This window comes from Emydura macquarii, unplaced genomic scaffold (assembly GCF_026122565.2).
Source record: "Emydura macquarii macquarii isolate MOO-44397 ecotype Brisbane River unplaced genomic scaffold, CSIRO-AGI_Emac_v2 contig_3044, whole genome shotgun sequence".
NCBI lineage: Eukaryota > Metazoa > Chordata > Testudines > Chelidae > Emydura > Emydura macquarii.
In genome coordinates, this window is record NW_027133181.1 from 4,977,742 (window position 1) to 5,002,903 (window position 25,162).

Here is a 25,162-nt window from a genome sequence, read left to right on the forward strand (position 1 = left end):
AAAATATGCAATCTCATTAAAATGAGCCACTGTAGTAGAGCAGTGGAGGGTAGCAATGGTGAACTTGGTATTCCAGAACAGTGAGCCTTACTTCAATATCCTTTAAAATGTATAGAACAACTGAAAGAACATGATATAATAGTATGGCCTCTGAAAAAGAGGATTTTGGTTACAATTTCAAAAGCACCTAACTCCCATTTTCAGTGATGACCTGTCCCATTGACTTTCAATGGACAGCATGATTGCAGATGAAATCCTATGTTAATAAATGCAGTGTAGTACATATTGAATTTAAGTTACTCCTCTACAATGCTGATGTCTAAATTAATTGCACTTTTTAAGGAAAAATGCCTCCCCTCCCCAGTTGAGTAAAGGAGGGGGTTTGGTTGAACAGCAGCCTTTAGGGTCCTGGTGCACAAGGGAGTTAGAAGGAGATACCTAAGCCTTTGTCTTCCACCAGCTGGTGGGTCATAACTTCTCTTTCCCTTCCCCTCTATTCCCCTATTCCTAGGCATGAAGAACAATATGTTTGGAAGAAGGGAGTTATGCCTCCCTGTGCAAGGCTCTGACTGGCCATTTTTTGAGGGGGCTGGAGGAGGTTTCACAGGACCAAGTCCCCTTTTGGGCTAAAAGGCTCCTCCTTAGAATGGGTGGCCATTCAGCCCCCACAGACTTGCACCCATCTATCCCACCTTTGCTTCCTGTTGGTCTCTGACTGAATATACTGTGAACCTAGCCAGACATCTTTCTCAATGTTCAGGAAGGGATGTTAACACACAGCATCCATGGGACTCAGGAGGGAGTGTGACCAGCCCGGATTTGTTTGAGATGAGGGTGTTTTGATATCTTGTGCAGATTGAGCCAGCGTTGTGTGCACCCTCTTCCCCCACAGGTGGGGAGAGAGCATGGGATTGCAACATGGGCTGAATCCATGGGTAAGGCTAAGTGTCATCACCTCTCCTTGTTAAATTGTGTATTCTTATTGGACCCATTAAATAACTGCCTGGCCAGTTAAAGGAGAGGCCGGGGGAGTTTCACACCTCTGCCCTACTCTTTTGGCAGCATTTAATAAAGTTGCAGACTTCCACACTAAATCAGTCTTGTTGTCTGTGCCTTGTTTCTCTGCACATCCAGAGAAAGACCTCCTGTCACGGACAGCTGCAAGAAAACATCTGCTCAATGCTCAGTAATAGTCAAGCCTGCAAACTTCTATGCTGCATAAAGAATGGAATAGAAAATAACAAATAAAATAATCCACTAGAATTTTTTTTTTTAATGCCCTCACATGGAATACTGAGTTCTGCTTAGATCACCTGATCTTGAAGAAAACTGAAGATATCTGAAAAAATGGGTGACAAATTATTAGAGTGACATTCTGTATGAATGATTGATAAGATTGAGAACAGTTAGTTAAGAAGAGTGACATTAGAGAGAGATCCAAAATTATGAATAGTACAGAGAAAGTAAACGAGGCACTCATTTTTACTCTTTCTCATAATACTAGAACAAGTATACCTTCAATGTAGTTGATAGGCAACAATTTAAAGCTGATAAAAGGAAATACTTTTTACCAAATGTACAATTAACCTGTGGAACTCAGAGCCACAAGATATCACTAAGCCCAAAATCTTATTAGGATTATATATTTATTTGGGTTATGAGGACACCCACAGTAACTAGGATAGCATTTGTGTGTAAATATAATGAACATACTCCCTTGTATTGCAGGGTTTAAAAACCAACAGTAATAGCTGCTGGTTCAAGAGAAACTTACTTCACAGACAGGTTGTTCCATAATTGTCTGTTAAGGGTTTTCTTGCCCTTTCTTCTCATGTAGCTGGCCACTGTTAGAGCCTGGATACTGGACTAAGTGTAGCATTGATCTGATGTGGCATGGAAGTTCCTATGTGTATATTTTCTCTCTCACATATATATCTGATGCACTTATCTATATCTGATGCACTTTTTCCTAAATTAAAAAAATTAAAACATTTAGAGTGACAGTTTGAGACCGCCTTATTAAACAAAAACATTGTAAATAGTTATCCCCGAAAGTAAAATCCTGTTTTTTCCCATATTTTTAAATCTAATGTAGATGTGAAATATAACCATATTTAATATAGACATTGTGTTTTTGTATTTAGTGGACATGCTCACTGACCTCTCTGCATGATATTGAAGCTCTGAATTTCTAATTTCCAGTCAAGCTGTTTATCATAAAGTAAGTGTGAAAATAATAAAATTAAATTAGATAATGATGTGCAGCTTCTTGCTCCTCTCTAACCAAATTTCAGTTCATCTTTCTGTTTTTAAAATATTCCTGTCCCTGATTTCTAATGTTCTCCTTTGATCCTTACTGGTCCATTATTTTTGAATGAAGTCTGATTTTTTTTTTTTTACCAGCATTTGTGCTTTAATTTTTGCTGAATTTTATTAACCAGGAGTGTACTTTCATCTTTCTTTGCATGTCCACACTTCTTAGCATCAAACAGTAAAAAATCCTGTCAACCTTAAAGGTAAAGGAAAAGTAGAAGTGGGGAATGGGTTATAAATGATCATTGAAATCTATGGTTTTTTATCTGTGACGTTATAAAAGATCAAAGGTTGAAAGTTTTAAATATATTGATATCTCATCCACAACTGTAAAGTATCTCTAATTCCTACGGAGGCTGCAAAGGGAAGGTATAAAGGCTCCGATTCTACCAAAAACACAACCAAAAAAACTACTACAAGAAAAATCCTATGGCAAAAGTATCCTTGACATCAGTGGAAGAAAATCTGGGCCCAGTGCAAGACCATCTGATTCCCACTGACATCAGATCTGCACAAACAGTCATTCTTGCAGGATCATAGACATGAGCAGGGAGCAAGAAGGAGTTAAATCCTGATCTCACTAGTACTCGTGTGTGCTTATCTTTTTGACCACCAGAAGTCCCAATAATTTCAGGTAGACTACACCTGGTATAAAATTAAATGTATGCATAAGTGTTTGCAAGATCAGGGTCATAGTGGATAAAAGACCAGGGTCCCAATCCTGCAATGGACTCTGTGTCAGTGCAGGACTCCATCTACGTACAGCTTATTACAGGATCAAGGACTGAGTTGTTTTCTTCCCATTGCCTTTTATCCATTATCAATTTGTAATTGTTTCAAAATCACATCACTTCTTTAAGTAATACTTTTTCCTTGATTGCCCACTTCTAATTCTTGGGTAATGTATTAATAACTTTCCATTACAATTATTATTATATGAAAAAAGAAAAATAGCACTCATTTAGGTTTTCTTTCTGTTAACGCTTTGCCTAATTGTTTTTAGAAACATTTTATTAAAAATGGATACTCGGATTTCATCAAATTTTCTCTTTCTTAATAACCTATAAATAAGTTCTTTGGAGAAAATATTTTATTCACATATGAACAGCAGACTGGGTTAAATCCTTAGTTAATGTAAATCAGCATAGCTTCACTGAAGCCAATAGAGCTATGTCAATTAAACACCAGCTCAGGATATTGCCCTAAGTGTGTATGTTTACAAAAATGACACACCTATTTATATCACCTTAGTACCTAGGAGCCCCAGTAATGGACCAGGACCCAATTGCGCTAGTTGCTGTACAAACAAGACAGAAAAGATAGTCATAACTCCAGAGATTTTAAAGTATAAGACAAGAGACAACAGCTGGAGAAGTGAAGAAATGACCTGTTCTTAGACAGTTTGCACTGGAGCAGGGTGAATACTGTATCATTTTCTCTGAAGAGTTTTTGCATTTCTGAACTGATTCATTTCAACAATGTCTGTTTCCCACTTGCATTTGCTTTGTGCATGTATTCTTGAGTGCACACTCTACTGCTTGTGTGACTTCTTGTAGGAAGGCACAGTGGCCATCCTCTGAGTTTGGGCTCGAGGAAGGGCCGCAAGGGCACGATCAGGCTCTAAACAGGCTGGCAGCCCAGTCTGCCCGGCAACTGGGCAGCCAGCCACCGATAGGTTCTGCCGGCCGGCCAGTCCGGCAGCAGGGGGGCGGAACCTCAGTAAGGACTGCAGCTACAAAAAGCAGGCCCTGGGGCTCAGAAGGGAGAGGGCTGCCGCCAGAGGCAGACGTGCTGTCCCGCCAGCTGCAGTGAAGGTCCGAAGCGGGCCGGGTCTCCGCCCCAGGCAACCGCCTCCCAGCATCGAGGCCCCAGGAGCGACCCCAGCGGCCCGCTTCTAAGGCCTGGATCGGACCTCCGGGCCCCCTTGACTGGCCAAGGCCTACAGGCCCGAAGGACTGGGCCTGGCCTCGGGCCCGGAGCGACTGGGATGAGCTCCCTGAAACTGAGGGATGGGAGTTCCCCCCAGAAGCTGGCACGGACTTGGAGGAGCTGCCGGATGCCGAACCCCCGGAGGCAGGACCAGACCTGGAGGAGTTGCCGGAGGCTGAGCCCTGCCCCGAACCCTGGGACCTGGAGGAGCTGCCCCTTGCCGAGGAGCTCCCCACCTTACCACCCATGGACGAAGAAGAACTGGCTGGTCTACCCCGGGCAGTGTATCCCGGCAACCCGGAGGAACCAGCGGACGCTGATACCAGGGAATACAGGGAGGAAGGAGCCCAGGGACAGCCATAGGCGTGGCTGTACAAGGGGTAAGCCCAGTCGGCATGTTGTGGCAGGAGCCCTGCCGACTGAGTGGCAACGCCTTTGCCACTGCTAGGGCCCTGGGCTGGGAAGCAGTGGAGTTGGATGGGCCTGCGTCCCCCTCCCCGTCTCCCCCATCCTTGCCACCCCCAAAGAGCGAATATCGTCTCCTGCCCACTTGACTTGAGGTCACCGCTCCTTCCTCGCCTGCCCTGCCTGGGGGCCGGGTCGAAAGACTCCTTGGTTGCCCGCCCTGCCTGAGGGCCAGGGCGATAGCCTGCGGACGCTAATATCCCCTCTTTGGTGGAGGGTGCAGTGGCCTTCCGCCGAGCCTGGGCCCGAGGAAGGGCCACCAGGACCAGACCGGCAGGAGTCCGTTCTACACTGCTGCAGGAAAACTCATGGGAAGCAGAGGGAAAGAAATTGGATGCTCCGTGTTTCCCCCACCTTGTTTTTAAAAGCATTTCCCCACCTTGGTTTTGCTCTGAGTAAGTTTATCCTTATCGTGTCTGGGAAAAGGACTGCACTTAAGAGGGGAATCATTATAGAGAGGAAGGGCTCAATAGGAATGGTAACACAATCTCAAGCTTTTACACTTGTCTTTGGATATAAGTATGGGATATTGAGGAGGGAATGGGGGAAGAAGTTTGTGTCCCCTGGCCTTGTACCTGCCCTTTGCTTACCCACTCAGTCTCGACCCTCTTCTCTGCATGAATCCCCATGCCAGTGAAAGGGCGGCTGTGAAATCAGGGGAATGGGGAGCCAGGGGAATGCACTGGGAGGTAACTAATGCAGCTTCCTCTGTGGGTCTGTGGGGTGCAGGCTGCCCTAATGTGTTTTTTGATTTCTTCTTCCTGTTGAGGATTACAGAGACTCTCTCTTACAGTAATGATTCTTCAGAAAATATTTATTATTCCATATACAAGCAAAATGTCTCTGAGCTTATTTGATTATATGTAAATACAAGTTCACCAAGCACCAGGCGAAATATCATGAAGTCAAGTTTGTTTCACTTATATAATGACATTTAGTCACAGGATATTGAGATTCTATAACTGATATGCCTTTCTACATTATAAAGTAATGAAAATTATTAAGATTTGGAAAAAAATTAATTTCTAATAGCAACATTCCCTGGCGTAAGGACAGCAGAAATTCCTTAAAGGCTCTACTTAAAATGCTAATCGAGTAGGCACAAAAATGCAGCATCCCTTTAGAATTCAGCTTTATATTATGAAATCCTTTCTGGTGGAAAACATTCCTGCTTCCTAGTGCTAGCAATTTTGTTTTCAAAAATATTGTTTTTAAATTTTCATATCTTGCTAGTTGCTAGAGTAACCCTTGTCTTTCCCTTTAATTTAAAATTTTCCATTTTTTAATATGCAAATTGCGGGGCCTGGATGGTACTGTGTGTTAATGGATTAACCTTTTACTCCAGAGACATGAGATGCAAATAAAAATGTGTCCATTCTTTTCCTTATGGCTTTTTCACTGAGTGGACATTTGACCAAATCGGAAACCCTTCCACAAAAACTCTACTGAGTAAAGTATGCAAATTATGATAGCAGGGACATTTTATCAGTATGTCAAAAATGGAATATACAGACAAATGTTATATAAGTAAGCTTGCACATGGCTTGCTTGCACTATACAGTGTGCTTATTTCTTGCTAGTGCTCTGAGGCCAGGGTGCAGGAAAGAATCTAAGCATGTGTTAAACTTGAAGTGAGTGAGTAATCCCACTGGAAATCACTGTTTGATACACTCACATGTTTTTGTGCTTTTTGGGATCAGGACAGTTATTTTTTTTTTTTTTTAAACATTCATGACTTTCCCAAGCATACATTCAGATTTCCCAAGAATTTTTTTCTTTTAAAATAAAAAGGCAAATTGCATAAATGAAAGATGAAATCCAGAAACTGTTCACTGCAGTTTTAGATCCTAATTAATGTATCTGTTTTTAATAGGGATAGTTAGACTTCTGCAGTTCCATAAGAATTCAATTATAAATTAACTTTAAAGGGAATGTTAGTTTGAATGGCTCATCTTTTGAACATAATGTCTCAGATTCTTGGCTTCTGCTGAGAATCATGCAGTGTAGCTCTAGTGAAAGGGGTGCAAAAGGGTTTCCAGCATTCCTTTGATCTTGGGACCAAATTGTGCCAGACTGATCCCCAATACAAGATAGAGTAGCAATAAGGCTGTTCCTCTGAAAATTGCTCTTATGGTGTTTGGAGACTGATGGAGCACAAAGAACCCCCAGCCACACCTCCTTTCCCCCTGCCACTCTGTGATGGGTTGGACATAGTAGTAATTATGTTGGCTCTTAGCCATTTCAGGATCTCCCTATGCTGGGATGTATTATATTGTGTTTGAAACAAACTTGGATTGGTAGCAGGGTACACAGCATCATGAATGCAGGGGAGAATTTGAGCCAATGTATCTGTTTATCTATCTAGCTTGATATGTTTTATTTCAGCGCAAGAATACATAATGTAGAAGTCATCTTTATTAGAATGTATATAATTGCAAATAGCCAACATTTTTATTAGTAGTTCTCATGAAGTAAGAAGAAATGACTGAAAATTTGTCACTGAAATTCTTTTTTGGTTAAAAATGCCTTTTGAACTACAAGTAATTTTTTTGGAACCTGTCTTTTGTTTGTTTTTTCATCACCAATTTAGGGGTGGTTTTAATTTAAAACAAAACAACAACAAAAAAACCCTGAAAAGCTAGGGGGGAATCCTTCCTCCAATAAAGCTATTAGTTTTCAAATTCAGTTTTTCAGTGAAAATCCCAATATTTTTTTCATGGTTTCAAAAAAAACCCAAAACAAATAGGGACCATCTCAGGGTGGCTGACACTGCAAACTAGGGTGACCAGATAGCATGTGTGAAAAATTGGATCGAGGGTGGGGAGTAACAGGTACATATATAAGAAAAAGCTCTGAATACAAAGACTGTCCCTATAAAATCAGGATATCTGGTCACCCTACTGCAAGCAGAGTTGGTTCAGTTCCCTTGTGTCAAAGCAGCTGTGGCCAGTGAAGCCAATTGAAAAGGACTGGCTTATACTTGGTGCTATAAAGGCCACTGTCAGAGGACAGGAAGAGGGTGGGGAGTTATTGGGACAGGCTATGCCTCAGGAGAGGAGCTAACCCCTGCAGTGGGTCCCTGGAGCAACAGGCCAGGGGTCCTTTAAGGGATACAATCTCTAAAATAAAAATTAGTTGATATTCTCAATCTGATTTTGAAGTGTAGACCTATCTACATCCTTCACTCTGTCTTAATTTTCCTATCACCTTTTCCATAAACTTGTACTGATGGGAAAAATATTTCTTCTATTAAAGGAAGTTGTCGTGATCCCTGGGTAGGCTGCCCCTTCTGAGACACTTTTTCAGTCCCCAGAGTGTACCACTTCGAAGTTACAGACCTATGCTTTGACTTTTTTGGAGGGCAAGATCCTGCCATCCAACCACTCCTCCAACTGAGTCTCTGGATTACACCTCCTTGGGTGTCAACCATGTTGTTCAGCCTGGGCTTGGAATCTGCCAAAGGTCTCTTTTGGGAGGCTGTGGAATGGTTCCATGACAAAGAAGCCATTTCTACAAAACAAAGTGTGATTTATTTGCCCAAATGGTACACAGAGCTAAGAGAAGTAAATTTAAAAATGAGAATTATATTCGTCTATAACTGTTTTACCTAAGATTGGCATTACCTTCAAGTCTTTAGGTAGACACAGCTTAGCCTTAGTGTCCCCTGTCCTTTCTGGGCAGCAAGTTTAATAGCTAGCTTGCTACAGCCTCTCATGCCAATCTGTCAGCATCCCTGCATGCTGACACTGTTCCTCTGTCAGCTTCCAACTGAGCTGGCTATTTCCCTCTTCTTTTTCTACCAGGAACACCTTTTTAATCTTTGAGGGTCTTTTGATCTCTTCCCTAGTTTTGGGAAGAGAAAAATAATCCTAATTTGGATAGTATCAGTTGATGGTCCAGCTATTGTCCTAATTCCTTTGAAGTAAGTACCTGAGAGTCTGTTTTATCTGTGTCGCTGTTTTACCTTTTCTGGAATCCTTAACAACCCCCGTTTACAGCTTCCTTTTGAAATATAAAATTGAACAGGGATGCTAAATGCATTCCTAAAAATAATGCAGATATTTTCCCAGATGTACGTAAGTGAAGAATTGATGTTCTGCCTTCTCTTCGCAAACTTATTCTGTCTTGCACATATCCATATGTTTTATTCTTTTACCAGCACTTAATTTAGTACATGGACACTTAGTTAAATATACAGTGTCTGCATCTGATGAAGTGAGCTGAGTCTCACAAAAGCTTATGCCTACAAAAATTAAATTTGTTAGTCTTTAAAGTGCCACAGAACTATCGTAGTGTTAGAGAAGTACATGTTGTATTCCTTATCTCCTATAAAAAGAGAGCAAATTCCTTTTTTCACATGGTCACAACATGAACAGTTTGAAGAGCACATGCTACTTTCTGGTATATTTTGCAATAAGTGTTTTTTCTAGTGTCTTTAAATTACTCCAACTAGCATATACCTCCTAAATGTCTCTTCTAAAAAGGGCAAAGGGGTCATTTTAGCAAGTGGAAATAGACTGAGCGCAGTGATGTCCTGGCCACATCAAGTATGCTCCCTGCACCGAGAACCATCACCTTGGTTGTGTGCTAGCTTTGCAATTCCCTTACATTAGAAGTATTCCCACATGACCAGATATGCTGGCTTTATAGCCCCTTTTCAATGCCACTGTGCTATAAAAGACACCATAACACCATGAGCAGTTGGGCCCCGTATTTCTTTATTAAAGAGATACTTAAACAAGTATAATGCCCATCTCCAGGATATGATTGCTATGTAATCATAGCAATGGACGTGGTGCGAGGAGCGCCAGGAGCTGTAGGTCCTGGTGCCGCAGATCAGAGCCACTGACTACACCATCATCACCGCCCGTGCCCGGGGCATGCTGGAAAGGTCCCTGAAGGATGCCACTCATGCACTGTACGGGGAGGACCTGAAGAAGAAACCTGATCAGGGAAAGGCCTTCGAATTGAACAGCAAGTGGGATGCCAGCAACCACTATCTGCCAGGGGGCAGTTTCACCCAATTCGCGGACTGGCAGTTCATCCACCGTGCCCGACTCAACTGCCTCCTGCTGCCATGGGAACCGGGACAAACGCTGCAGGAAGTGCGGGTACATCAACGAAACCTTGCTCCACGTCCTCTGCAGCTGCAACCCCCACTCCAGAACCTGGCAGCTGCGGCAAAACGCAGTCCAGAGCTGGCTTGTGAAAGCCACCCCGCCTCACTTGGGAAAGGTCACAGTGAACTCCGCCATCCCTGGATCCAACAGCCCGCTGAGGCTGGATATCGTCATCACCAACGAGGACCGGAAGAAGATCATTATGGTGGACATCATGGTCCCATTTGAAAACAGGACCTCGGCCTTTCACGCAGCCCGAGCTCATAAGGAGGAGAAGTACGCTCCTGGGCCAACGTCCTGAGACCAAAGGGCTATGAGGTTCAGACAGACCCATGCCCTGATTATCGGAGCCCTGGGCTATGAGGTTCAGACCCATGCCCTGATCGTCGGAGCCCTGGGCACTTGGGATCCCCACAACAAGTGTGTGCTGCGGGCCTGCAGTGTTGGTCGGCGCTACGCCTGGCTGATGTGGTGGTGGCTGATGCCTCATGGAGTCTCACACCATCCGGTGGTCGAGAGACATTTACATTGAGCACATCACTGGGCACAGACAGTACTGGGACGAGTAAGCCGGAGCACCACCGCGAGGAACTTATCAATTAAAGGACTATCTACACCACATAACTGATTTAATGAGGGACAATCCACTATTATGGACATACCTACTCCCCATTAACCACATCCTATGTAACCCCTGCAATAAGTGATGTTCCTGAATTACTGATCGCTTGTATTGTTAACTGTCAAACCCATTACTCCCCCATCCAGGAGACGACAGATTATCCTTTCATTGTACTCCCTGACTCCCAACCAAACTCTGTACCCACTGATAATCTGTACATTATGCCTCAATGTCCAGAAACTCTTCCATTTAAACTCTGTAACTGACCATTTTTTTAAAACATTATCTTTAATAAAATTTTTAAATATGAGACTGAATTTTTTGTTCTTTCAACATTAATGTTCTTTACATTTTTAGGAATCTGTTAGCCTTCTGCATCACCTTTGTGTTATAAATGTCCAATTTTAAAGCCATCTTCACAATGTATCCTTTTTCCTTCTTCACTATTTTCTTCCTCCTAAATAATTTCATGGTAGACCTTTTCAAGACGAATAGGATGAAGACCAGAAAAAAGGTAACACATTATTTTACAGTTTAATAAAATTGTAGTTATTAGCGCTCTTTCCATTCTTCATACCCTGACATCCAAATACTATAGTCTTAGTGGAATTTGCTGTCAGTTTAGCAGAGCTGTGTCTGTGCCATCACCAGTACAGAACTCTATAGTTTAAAGTCACTACAGAAAGTTTTCTAGTTCTTCCTTTCTCCATAGCTATACAAAATTGGAGGCATCTATCAAAATATATTTCATGGCCAAACACTTTGCTTAATAGCCAGCTTGTTCTTCCCATTGCCCCTTTAATGAGACCAGCAGAATACTGGCTCATATTAGACCCTATACCTGTAACTGTAATGTGCTTCTAAACACTTTGGGTCAGATTGTCCCTTTCACAGGAAAAAAAAAACAAAAAAAAAACTCTTTGGAGAAGGCTTGGGATGGAAGTAATGAAGGTTCCCTTGTGGTTTTTAAAAAAAACAAAAAAACCCAGATTGCTCCATCAAGGGAGGAAAATTTTGCTTCTGACCCTCCCACAGAACAAACAATGTATTAAACCCCCCAAACCTTATGGATTCCCTGAGATCAGTTTGTCTTTTGGAGATTTATCCACATGGGGGCACTATGTTTTCATGCTAGGTCCCAGATCCTGGAAGTACTCCATCCGCTTTCATAAGCATGGCTCAGGTGAAGCCTTGCTGCCAGGATTTTTTTCCTGGTAGCCGCTTAAAGAGGCCTCTTAAAAGGTGATTCCACAGCACAGGAGGTTCTGCTCAGAAGTTGATGCTGTAATAGAAGTTGTTTAAAGCCTCAGGCTGTATTCATTTCTGAGCAGATTCACAGAAGGGCTGATGAGGTAACAATGCATTCTCTATGACTTCCTCCCCATTCACAAGTCCCCAGCCCCACAGAGGACTATCCATTTGGTCTATAGCGGGGGATGGTGCCATGGAGTTGGTTGTTCCTCCTCCCCTTCCATCTGAAGGGAGATTTATGCATGGAGAATTCTTTTTGTGCCTGTCTAAGGAGCATGGTTTAGTTCACAAAAATAAATCATATGGAGTGTGAATACCCTCAAATGTTGATTATTCAGGTGCTGGACCAACATCTATTCATCCAGGTATTTTATTTTCTTTCTTTCTTTCTTTCTTTCTTTTTCTTTTTTTTTTTTTTTTTTTGCCTCTACTCCTTTACTGTGGTGAATATTGGAATAAAGGCTTGAAATGTTCATGATCACCAAGTGTAACCTTCTTTGTTAACTGTACCTGTTCAACTTATTAAAACAATCCATAGTGTCCTATATAACATGTATGAGGAGAGAGTCTTACCTTCTCAAAAAGACAAACCTGTGGAGTGAGAAATGGATTATAGAGTTTCTCCTGAAACAACTGGAGTCCCCAGGATCCTATGTTGCACTTAGCTTTTCTGAGATCTTTAAAGATGTCTGGAGCAAACATACTTTGTTTTATTTACTTGTGAAAATATAATGCTTCATGGGGGTATCTTCCTCCCACAAACCTTAACATGCAACTTTCCATCTACTGGAAATCTTGATGCACAGAGCTTTCACCTCAGAATGCCCAATTCTTGTCAAATTGAGAAATACAATACCCTTGCTAGAAATCTTGCTACCTATTTGCTAAGGGTCATATTTTCAGTTGGTGCTAATTGGTGTTGCTCCACTGATGTCAGTCAAGCTGTCTGTTTACACAAGGAGGATGTGGCACTGCTATTTCCATTGAAGTCAAGGGCAAAACTCTCATTTGCTTTAATGGTGCAGAAACCAGCCCCAATTTAGCCTTTGTTGTGCTAACTAAGCTTTATCTCAGTATGTAATTTCAGAAGGTAATGAATATGATGGTTTTTATTTAATGCTACTATCCTTAGAATTTGAATGCTTACAGTTTATTACTAGCTCATTTTAGTCATAAGTTTTCATCAGGGATGAGTGAAGCTCTAAAGGTTTCTCTAAACCTTTTGACTATTGAGTGTCTGGCATAAGGGTAGTATATTTACTCTCCTGGCTACTTCCTGTTTTGTAATTAACTTCCAGTCTCTACCCACTTTCACCACCATTTCCACACATTTAAAAAATAGTTGTTAGATTCCTCAGCATATAACAGATCATACTGGTTCAAAATTGAGGAAAACTAAATATAGATGAAGCCCAGTTATCCAAAGGTCTCAGGTGACCCTGGAAACTTTCAGAAAACTAGGTGTTTTGGTAATGGGGGAGCGGACTCAGCCTGCTTTAAAACTCTCTGCACTTGGGACCCTCAGACTCACTCTGTTAATAGATGGATAGTTGTCTTCGTCACAGCTGCTTAGATCGTATGAGATGCAGCAGCAGCAGCAGCAGTTCTCCAGGTTTTCAGTACATATATCTTTATGTGTGGCCAGACTTAAGCATATAAATCTTTGTGCAGTGAAGTTTTAATGTCCTGAATCAGGCATGAAGGCCTCCGTATGTAACTCATATGCACTTAGGCAGTGAAGCCAAACCAGTGCATAAAGAATTGTGTGCTGATGTTAAAACTTTGGGGAAATATTAGACCTTTTAAATACCTATTTCAATTAATCAGGATGTGGGGTAATCAAAGTTTCACTACATTGACATGTGTAAGATGTCCAACAATTTCATCAAACATTGCTAGGGACGCACTGAAAGTATGAGGTGGCTATGCAAACACCTGGACAAATCCTGGTCTGAAAAATGTATGTAATTCTAGAAAATCAGAAAAGTTAGTCATTCAAAATATGGTTTAGATTTTGAAAATAAGACACTCCTAACTATATCATAATGACTGGCTAGCAGAGGATCAGAAATAACACAGCTTTTTTTGTTCCTGGATGACCGATTCTCCTGTAGCCCAGATCAGTTGTGGCCAAAGTTACTAAATGGTAGCTGTTCAATGTGGTCTTTGACCTGAGTGCCTGTGCACTGCAATACCTATAAATAGAACCATTGTTCAAATTTGCACCTTGTTGATCCATTTTACAGTTCCATTGAAAAAATGGGAATTTAGTCTGCAGATGGACTTCAGGATCAGGAATTTTATTAGTTGTTGGACTTGCAAGAGGCCAAACATTGAATGGGCATGGAGAAAGAAATAATATCTAGTGCTTATATATCACTTTTCATCTACAAATCTCAAAGCTCCTCTTAAAAAAATCAGTATTATATTATCCTTTTTATAGATAGTGAAAATAAGGCTATATCTACACACTAGGAGCTAGAAATGTGATTCACAGCCCATTAAATATACTTGAGCTAGCATGCTAAAAGTAGTAATGTAGCCACGGTAGTGCAGTAGCAGCAGCATGGGCTAGCTTTTCTGAGTTTAAACCTAAACCCCCTGGGCACTAATTCAGGGCAGCTCACCTATGCTACGACTGAAACTGCCGATTCTGCCGCAGTTACACAAGTATCTTCAGTATGCTAGGTCAGATGAGAGCTAGCATGATTGTCTAACAAGCTGAGGATCACACTTCTAGCTCCTAGTGTGTAGATATACTCTGAGATGCAGAGAGGTGAAGTCACTGGTCCAAAGTTACCCAACAGGCCAGTAACAGCCAGGGGTAGAATCCAGGAGTGAAATCCTGACCCACCCTCTTCCCCCCATTACACTCAATAGCAAAACTCCTATTTGACCTCAGTAAGGCCAAATTTTATTCCAGGTCTTCTGAATCACAGCCAAGTGCCCTATCCACTGGGCCATACTGTTTCCTACCTTTCCTCTAACCAGTGCTGCTAAAAGTCAGGACTATGGCATATAATCATGGGAGAAGCTTGGCTTGCTGGAACTTGTGTTGTCTATTCAGTAACTAAATAAAGAGTTACAGATTCCAATGACGTTGGATTGACAATAAGGAAGAGCACAGTATTTCATTTAACTTTGGAACAAATAAGACTCAACGCATCCTTGAAACATTTTGTAATAAAACATATTCTGGAATGACCTTTTTAATATCCTGCATAGACTGGAATGTCATACACTTAAATATTTTGGAAGTCAGTTGTTTGTCGATTTCCTACCTTTTCATTATAGTATACTGATGCTTTAAGCAGTGGGGAAGAATAGCCATCCAATCAAATAACAGAATACTGACAAAGGTCAAAATAGTACAGCTTTTACGCCATTTTTTGCCAAATGTACAAGGTTCATACATTTCCTGAAGGGTTTGATCATGAATTGTTCAGACCAGTGGAAACTTTGCCACTGACTTCAACGAGTGCAGGCTTGAACCATAAATGCATGCATGTGTGTATCTATGGTTAATTCAAGTCCTCAGAGATTCTAGACATTTTTTAAAACCTAACTAGCATGTCCTAGTTGCTAGCAAACATTTTATATCCCAAGTGTTACATTGAATTCCCTGCCTCTCAAATTGAGAGTAGGACGTTTGTGTCCTTACCCAATGTAAAATTTGCCATCACTAATGAAAACAGACAGTTATAAATATTGTACTCTTGAATCATTAATATGTTTAGTCTTTTTTAACAAGATTGTCTGATAAGCACTAAAACTAAAGTCAAATTGTCCTTTTTGTATTAGGCTTGTTTTCCATAAATTGCCAGAAAACAATTTATTCAATCAGTCTTTCTTCCAGTAATTGATTATGCGGCTATTATTTATCGTACTGCTGCAAGCACATCTTTGCATAAATTGGATGTGCTTTATCATTCTGTGTTATATTGTATTTACAAATGCTCCATTTTCTGTTCATCATTGATGACTTTATTGCATGGCGAACTGGTCTTCATTAGATGGTGTTAAGCATTAGTATTCATTTATCAGTGAGGGAATTTGCAGAAAAGCCCAACCATGTTTTCTATCTTTATCAAATTCTTTTCCCCAACAAATGTACTCTCAAATCCCCAGGCAGTCTTACGTTTGTTTTTATCTACATAAAAAATTATAAATAGAAAAAATGAATTTTCTTTTCCTCATCCCCATCCCTGAGACATTTCTTTTAACTAGCATTCAAGTTTACAAGCTATTCCAGTTGTACTAATTAATATAAAAGAACCTAGCTTATGCAGCATGCTTCATTGCTTGGCAATTTGTCTTGAGTCTTGATAACTGCCTTCATCAGGTTATCCTTGTTAAAGAGAAATGAAGTTCTCAGTGTAACAATTTACTTGGTTAAAGGAAGGGTTGATTGCATATCTAAAATGTTTACTCTTCTTTTGTGAGCCATGAATAGTGACCACATGTGCATCAGAGGTTGGCTGAACCTAGGGAGCATTGGTACAAGTGTAAATCGTTCTCAGACACTGGAAAACCTGCTTGTAGGCTTTCACTTCATAGCTAGAAAAGCTGTATTTTGCCATAGCTTTAGTGTGATGTAATTACAGTAACTCATCTACAGTTGGAAAATTCCAGATTTGAAAAATCTCTTCTGAGATTGCATGGGAAAAAATGTTGTGTTAAAAAGTGGAATTTGCTTTAGTGTAAACCAAGGGCTTGACCCAAGAAACATTTCCTGTCAGGTGCTGAGCATATTTAGTCCCTATTGGAGACATTAGAAGCTGAAGATGCTCAGCAACTCACAGGAACAGACCAAAAATGCATTTATAGCCAAATCTTGTCCCTTCCTCCATGGTAATGGAGGGCCCCAGTGCAAGGGATCATCTGCTATACTAACCCACTGCAATTATTTCCTGTTTAGGGTTGCTGTAGTCCTAAGAATGCAAGACTGGGTATAGGGTGGTTTGGGAGCCCACCACTTTCCCTCCCCACAAGTCTGACCATTCAAGGTTGAGTGTGTGTGTGCAGAATACATGTACACTAGAAAACATTGTACTATACTGCAGTAACAGCCAGCAACACTGAAGCTTCACAAGTGCTAAGATGCTAATGTAGACAGGGCTCAGGCATTTTTCATGGCACAGTGATAAAAGTACTTGAGACTTACCTATACTACTGCTTTCAACATTGCTGCTGATGGTACAACTGCACTGTTGTTGGAAGTTGCTATGATGTGGTTATTAATTTTTTCTAGAGTAGTTAGAGCCAAAGGCCCAACTTTTTAAAGGTATTTAGGCATAGCTTTACTCAATATCTCAAGGTCTAAGTGACTTGAATCACCGAGGGCTTGTCTATATAAACATTTAGTGCACACTTCAGCTATCCCGCTAGATAAGAGCACACTATGGAACCTGTAGTTTACAGGAGCAGGGTCCACACAAACAGCGTGCAGGAAGCTGGGGGGAAATCTACCTTACATCACCTACTGCTCACTGTCTGTGTGGACCCTGCTGCTGTACAAAGTCCCATTTTCAAAAGTGACTTTGGCCCCCCACTACAGGAAGGATGTGGACAATTTGGAGAGAGTTTAGCAGAGGGCAATGAAAATGATTAGGTGACTGGGGCACATGATTTACGAGAAGAGGCTGAGGGAACAAGGCTTATTTAGTCTGCAGAAGAGAAGAATGAGGGGGGATTTGATAACAGCCTTTAACTATCTGAAGGAGGGTTCCAAAGAGGATGGAGCTAGCCTGTTCTCAGAGGGGAATGATGACAGAACACGAAGCAATGGTCTCAAGTTGCAGTGGGGGAGGTCTACGTTGCATATTAGGAAAAGGTTTTTTCACTAGAAGGGTGGTGAAGCACTGGAATGGGTTACCTAGGGAGATGGTGGAATCTCCATCCTTAGAGGTTTTTAAGGTACAAAGCCCTGATTGGGATGATTTAGTTGGGGTTGGTTCTGCTTTGAGCAGGGGATTGGACTAGATGACCTCTTGAGGTCCCTTCCAAGCCTAATTGTCTATGATTCTGTACTAGGGATGTGAATGCCTAAATGTTTAAACAGTAATCAGCTGTTTAAACATTTTAAACAGCTGATTACATTTAAACTGCGGGGGAGCTGCTTGGCTCCCCCTGAGCCAGAGCAGCTGGGCAGCTCTGGCTTGTGGGGAGGTGCGGAGTCCAGCGGGGTGGTGGAAGTAGGGGAGGCATAGAGCCCAGTGGGGGTATGGGAAAGAAGCCACAGCTGGGCTCGGCTCAGCTCCCCGCCAGCAAGAGCTGCCCAGCTACGGCTCTGTAACAGAGGAGCTTCAGTTAGGCAGCTCTCGCTTGGCAGTGAAGACCAGAACCCAGCACAGCTCCTCCTCCACATGCACACATTTAACCAGTTAAATGTTTTATATTTAGAATGTTTAAATGGATTTTTAAATGAAGTTTTACATCCCTATTCCGTACCTAAGAATTGGATTTACAAAGTGAGTGAGGAGCTACCTACACTAGCCAATGGGAAATGTTAAGAAGTGGGGTGGGTTCTCAGCTCTGCCTCTATTTTTTTCACTATTGTTAAGCACCTAGGGGAAAGAGATCTACATATTTGTTCAATAGTAGTAGCTGAAAATTCTATAACATCACAGTAGTATACCATATTATTTAGAGTCCGTGCTATGGAATGATGTTGTATATTCTTATTGGGAAGTACACGTAGAAATGATCCTATTTTGGTTTTTGGGTCTTATTTGCCTTCTTTATTTCAGTCTACTGCTTTTTATTTTCTTTCTACATAAGCCTTTCACACTCATGTTGGCAGTCTTCCTTACATACAATGGCATTTAGTCCTAACCCTGACTTCTCTGTCTACCAGCTTGCTGGGAATTCAAGATCAATTTCAGTTTCAATTTCAATTTGTAAAGAAGTAAAACAAACAACAACAAAAAAGGGCACAAACCCAACTTTAAAAAGTAATTTGCAGGTCACTTGTAAACTACTGTAAGACTTATTGGATGGATGCAAAGTATACACTTAATTTTTTCTTCTTGCTTTCACGCGTCATTTGTGTGAATGCTTGTGCATTGCTAATGTGAAGGACACAATCCTTGTTTGTCATATTTTAATGGCCTCTGTACCAAGGCTCTGACATGGAGTTTTAGGAAAGTTGTTCCCCTACTATCAAGGAATTTACCATCCCATATAAAATACAATCTTCTGATATGCATACCAAGCTTGTGTGTGATAAAAATCACTTTTGGCTAGCATTCATGCAAGTAACTATTATTTGCTTGACCGTTCACAGACAGAGAGTACAAAAGGGGCCCAAGAATGGCTGGAATTAATTCAATTTTAAACTTCAGCAGATATTCATAGAAATGTTTTTGTGATGTTCAGCTCTAGTGATGGTAAGGGATTCACCTAGCTCATGATTTGTAAAGGACTGCCTGGACTTTATTACTAACTGTAAGTCTCTTTGCAGACTCACCAGCCAGGGAAGGAAACAAAGCCCTCACTACTCATCTTCTTTTCACATTTTCCTCCGGGCTTCCCTTATTTCCAAAAGCACAAACTCCAAACCAGAATAAATCAATTCAAACTCATGGGTAATAACCACCATAAGGCCTTCCCCTATGACAACATCCTCTGCACCAGCTTCCCCTTTCCTTTTCTAACCCTACCCAGATCAGCCATGTATTGAGCAAGTAACCCTATGTATGTGTTGGAGTGCCTTGTCTTTGTCACACTATTCTTATGCAGTAGTTGGTCATGATGATTTACATAGATAGGAAAGACACAGTACCTTCGCAGGAGCTCACAATCTAAGAAGAGCACAAAACAGGACACTTTATAGATGGCATTGGGCAAAAGGATGAGGAGAAAGGGATGAATTTAAAAAAAATTAAACCTCACTCCCATAACCAGGGATTTTAAATAAAGTTACAGCCTTGGTTATCCAAAAATGTATGCATGTGTCACTGGTTTAAAAAAAAATTGCAGAGATTCGGGAAGTCAGAATTTTTAAATTCTTTGGGTGGCACCCCTCACACAACACAATAGAGAAATTCCTTTGGAGGACCAGGTCTGTGAAAGGCGCATTCTGTGTGGTGGGGGCAAAAGCCTCCCAGTTAGAGTTCCTTCCCAATCATTCTACAGAGTGATTTGCTCCAGCTTACCTCTTTTTGCAGGGTTCCTGTGGCAGGGGGGGCAATGTGACCCAGTGTTTTTAAAGCTCTTTGGAATGATGGGTGATATGAATGGTGCTACTGATGGCCATGTTGTTGGTCAGGAGGCAAGTGTGAGCTATATACAACTTCAGAGCTTTATCTACCCCTGTAGAAGCTGAATGAATATCAAATCAAATGTGTATTACTATATGCGGTGGTGTAATTTCTTCCAACAAATTCTTTTCACTGAGTGAGAGTGTACCTATTCAATATATAGCAGTTTTACAATGGTGTATTATGAGTTTATTGTAAATAAAACTTCATAGCTTTCAAAATATACAAACTGCACTGGGGCATTCTGTGGTGCTTTATTGGCAGACTATCATGTAAAAAACTGATAACATTCTCCTTATTAGCATTTGAATTGTAGCTGTAAGAGGTAAAAATCAAGAAAACCCTCTTTATAAAGCAAAACAAAAAATCTCTCAAAAAATGCAAATCTAAGGAGTGATTGATGACAACCAGAGAAATTAAACATGAGAAAAAGATTGACAGCAAGAAAAAAAATAAACTGTTTGAAGAAATAATTAGATCTTACTAACTTGTCATGAAGCAAATTGCCAAAAATACCCAATACCGGAAATAATTTAAACAACCTTGACCCCCATTGTTGTTTCTCACCCTTGGATATGTGTGTGTGTGTGTGTGTGTGTGTGTGTATATATATATATATATATATATATATATATACCTCCTATCTGTGGTTTCTACTTCATGCATCTGACAAAGAGGGTTGCAGCCCACGAAAGCTTATGCCTGCAGAAATTTGTTAGTCTTTAAGGTGATACCGCACTCTCCTCGTATCTGATTGAAATGCATAGAGAAGCACAAACCTAGAGATGGCATTACTGGGTTGGCAAAAGTCTCTTGAAAATCTAAGTGGGGTTACAGAGCATTGCTTTACAGTCCCATAGCAGATGGGAGTTTATGTTGGGGGAGAGAGGCCTTGACTTGACGAGCAACAGGAGACAGCGGCTTAATGTGTTAACACATTGATATTGAATTTAATGTGGCATTGTTCATATTTCAGTCAGAGCTCCTATTTTTAAACTAAGGTTAAGTCACAAACCAAAGTTTTGTGGGTTATTCTATTTACACGGTAGCTGCCTCCTGTATTCCCCTCACTAGTTAGTGTCTCCATGGACACCTGATTCAACCACACCTGTAAATGTTCCAAAATTAAACCAGAGGAGATGGTGTGGTGCAGGGGAAAGTCCACCTGTATTCTCTCCTTTTCTTTGTCTGCTCCAGGTCCAGAATTCAAGAAGTACAGGTATTAGAAAGGAAGTGTTCAAGGTGTGACTTTTTATTTCTGAGTCCAATATTAAACAGAAAGTGGCTTCGGCCTGCCTTTTGAGGACACTGAATATAGATTTGTGCAACAGAGACTGAATCTCTGGTGAACAGCTTGCTGCAGTTATAATTTTAATGAAAATTGAAAGCTTAAGTGCCATCGTTTCCCATATTACTTCTACCCCTCAAATGATTTATTGACCACTTATACATGATACATTCTCCTGTCATGAATAACACACTATATATTTATTTTCATGAATAATGGCCACCATTTTAATTGATAGTTTCAGACAGAGTAGTAGATTTATTCCTACAATGAATAAAACTACTCACAATAATACAGCCTGTATAAATTATTTTAGCACTTATTCTAGTTTTCCCTTTGAAACCCAATATGCCCTTAATGTTAACAGAAATCAATCAAACAAGATCTAATATATCACTATTCAGCAGCTTCTATAAAGTACACTAAAACATTTTTTCTATAATGTTTTTGAAATATGTGTTAAATGATGTTGCCAAAAGCTTTTGCTGAACCAAGAAGCTTTTGACTTGTCTGATATATCTATCTGTAAGATGGCTGTTTCATTTTCCTTTAGCTTATTTGTCTTTCCTTGGCATCCTACCTGTATATGTAAGATATCTCTTTTACTTTAATTTATTATACAGGCTTTCAGAAAATAGTCTTCCCATTAAAAACATAAATGAAGCTTGTTCCACATGGATTTTTAGACACAAAGTTAAGATTCAGCTGAGATGATAATCAAATATTGATTCCTGAAATGCATAACCCTTAAAGGACAGGTGAGTTCTGCATTCATTTCTGTGTGTGATATACCAAATACAATGAGGCAAGTCTGTGAAGGCTTCTTTTAATACTGAAAATGATCATGGTTCAAAACTAAAATTCTCATTTCTTGCAAATGATTTCATTCTGTAATTAATGTTTGAGGCAATATGTGATATACTGTGTGCTCACTAATATGCCCCAGTTGCATGCTACAGCACAACAGACCAATAAAAGAATGAGATTGAATACATTCCTACGTATAACGTAAAATCACAGTGCTCACAGTGAATCATTTAAAAATGGAATTAAAATGCTACAGAGCATACAGGAAGAGATTTCATTAAAATACAGACAAACAAACAAAGCCTCTTGAACAAATTGCATTATGATGCATTGTCCCAAATATCATTACAATGTGTTCACCTACCAGTTATTTTAGAGATCTATTGTGGTTTTTTTTTTTAAGTGAGGAATAATAATGTTTTCATTTCTTCTTTATTAAAGTCTTTTTTTTAAATCAAGGTCAGCATTTTCAAATATGAGTGCTTCAGGTTCAGCACTTAAATCCATATTTAGGCACCCAATAAGGTATTTATAAGTATCCATAATTCCCAATTTTCATTGCCTTAATTGGAAAAATGTGACCTACACCTAAATAACACACTTCAATATTTTTGGGCATCAACAGATAGTTGACAAGGGAAGAACAAAAGAAGGTATGATTGGTGAGGGGCTAAGAAGAAGAGTCGGCAGTAGGTTATAAACCAAAAGGTCCAAATACAGGTCCAAGAATGTGTGTTAAAACATGGAAGTTTTGTCAAAGACCGAATAGAAAGATTAATGTAAGGAAGGCATATAGGGTTAGAGTTAAATATTCTTCATTCTATTCTTGGCTCTGCTACTGACTTGATGCATTGTGTTGGGCAAGTCACTTTACCATCTGGTTGACTTAGTTCATTAATGTATAAAATAGTAATAATTCTTAAAGGCAAGTTCCTACTTTCCATTGATGTTTGTAAAGTACTTTGAGATGCTTGGACGAAAAATACTATAAGAGTGCGGAATATTATTAGTATAATGTGTCAAAGTATAGATGCAATCAGGTGAGCTACCACTTTCAAATAAGGCAATTATACAAGATGTATTGTACATAAGATATACTTTAAATACAATACAAAACTTCAGTACAACATTGCATTTGCTGCTATATATGTATATTTTACTTGGCTAAAGCTACGTTGTTTGAAAAAAAGGAAATGCAAGATGGTATAATATTTGAGTTGCTTATTTCTGTATCTGTATTGTTTCTTTTCTTTTGCTCTAAATTATGTAAGCAATTTCCATGAGAAAACACAGACCATGTGATTGCTAGACTCTATAGTTTGCTACTACAACTAAGAAGTCAAGAGCTGTTTTAATAAAATACTATAGTCAATTAAATTCAGTTTCTAAAGAACGGAAAGTAAAGACTGCTGAAAGTCGATCAAAAGACACCACTCACTGCAGGGGGGCAAGTTAAGTAGAGGAGAACTAGACCTAAAGCAATAGAGTTCTTTCTATTAGGCAGCAGCAAAGTCATTTACATTATTCATTGCACCTTGGAAAAAAATAATCATGAATAGATTGAAAGGAATAGATGGAACCTAGATGTCAAAGAATGCAGACATAAAGTAAGGGAGGGAATAAAAAAGCAAAATGGAATAATACTATCTAGGGAAGTCAAACTAAATATGAAAGGGTTCTAGAAATACAGAGATAATAGGAAATATGAGACCACTACAAAAAATGAGAAAAAAGAACATGCAAATGAGGACTTCAAGATGGCTGAAAAATGTTGAACTAATTTTTGTACAATTTTTAAGGTAAAGGAAGAATGAAGAAAGTAGAGAATATTATGTGGGAAACAATGGGCCAAAGTTTAGTTTAACTTGTGCATAATGTCCTTTATTATTCCCCCTTTCTTTCATTTAATAGTGCTTTACTTTGAGACTAGCTCCACTGAAATCAATGGCAGTGGGAGCCGGGTCAGGGCGGAAATGACAGAGCATATGGATGGGCTCAGTGGGATGGCTTAGTAAGGAATTGTAAGACGGGCTTTTATGAGAAAACCACAAAATCTACGTTAAAATATTGTGTGAATTCATTAAAGTAATGAATGAATGTTATAACTTGATTATCTTTTTCTTAATTCACATCACCTCTGAACCATTTATATGTTAAGCTTTATAGACTGAGATTCTTTAGTCTACCTCTGTAAGGTAGGTTTCCAGACCTAGAGTCATTCTTGAAGCTCTTTCTGAACCCTTTCCAATTCGTCAATTTGCCTAATTGGTCTCCAGAGGAAACTGACAAGGGAATTAGCATTAGGCAATAAATGAGGTAAATTGGATTTAAGAATTGAATGTCTAACTTGGGCCTCCAAAGAAAAGTTTGCCATTTGAGGCTACTGTGTGAAAAGCAAATGCTATTCTCTGATGTATACACCTGATTCAAAGCATGTTGATGTCAATGGGAAACTTTCAGTGGACTTCAATAGGCTTTGCATGAGACCCTATAGAATAGAATCATATGTAAAATTTCTGAGATAAAAGGGCAGCTTTACAAAGGCCTGATGTAACCGGAACAAGAATATTGCATGCAGTTTTTTCCCTTCATGAAAGCTATAGAAACTATAGAGGAAAGGGATAAAATGAATATTGGATAAGATATATGTGGAGAGACAGGGAACTAAAAGTATACAGTTTAGAAAAAATAGTACAGGAGATACATGATACCAGTCTATAAATCCTTTCCAGGTCCTATATATTTTCCCACAATCTCTCCAGGAATAACCTTCCCTCAATCACTCAAGTAATATAAAAAAGGAATGTGATGCATGCTAGACAACTGAGCCAAACTCTTATTAGTGAGAACTTCCCTTCCCTTCCCTCCATGACATCTCTCCCTCAGTTAGGTCACTTCTTTTTTTCTCTTAGAGCTCAGTCGAACTCCCCTTGAAATTTTCCCATTCTCTTTAATGGGAGGTGCATTAGGGCAGTAAGAGATCATTTCTTTAATTTTTCTGCAGTGACTTACACAGCTATGGCATTATATACACTTAATAAAAATAATATTGCTAATGAAGAACTTATTCAAACTTGGAAAGGAAAAGAGACAATGGCATGAAACT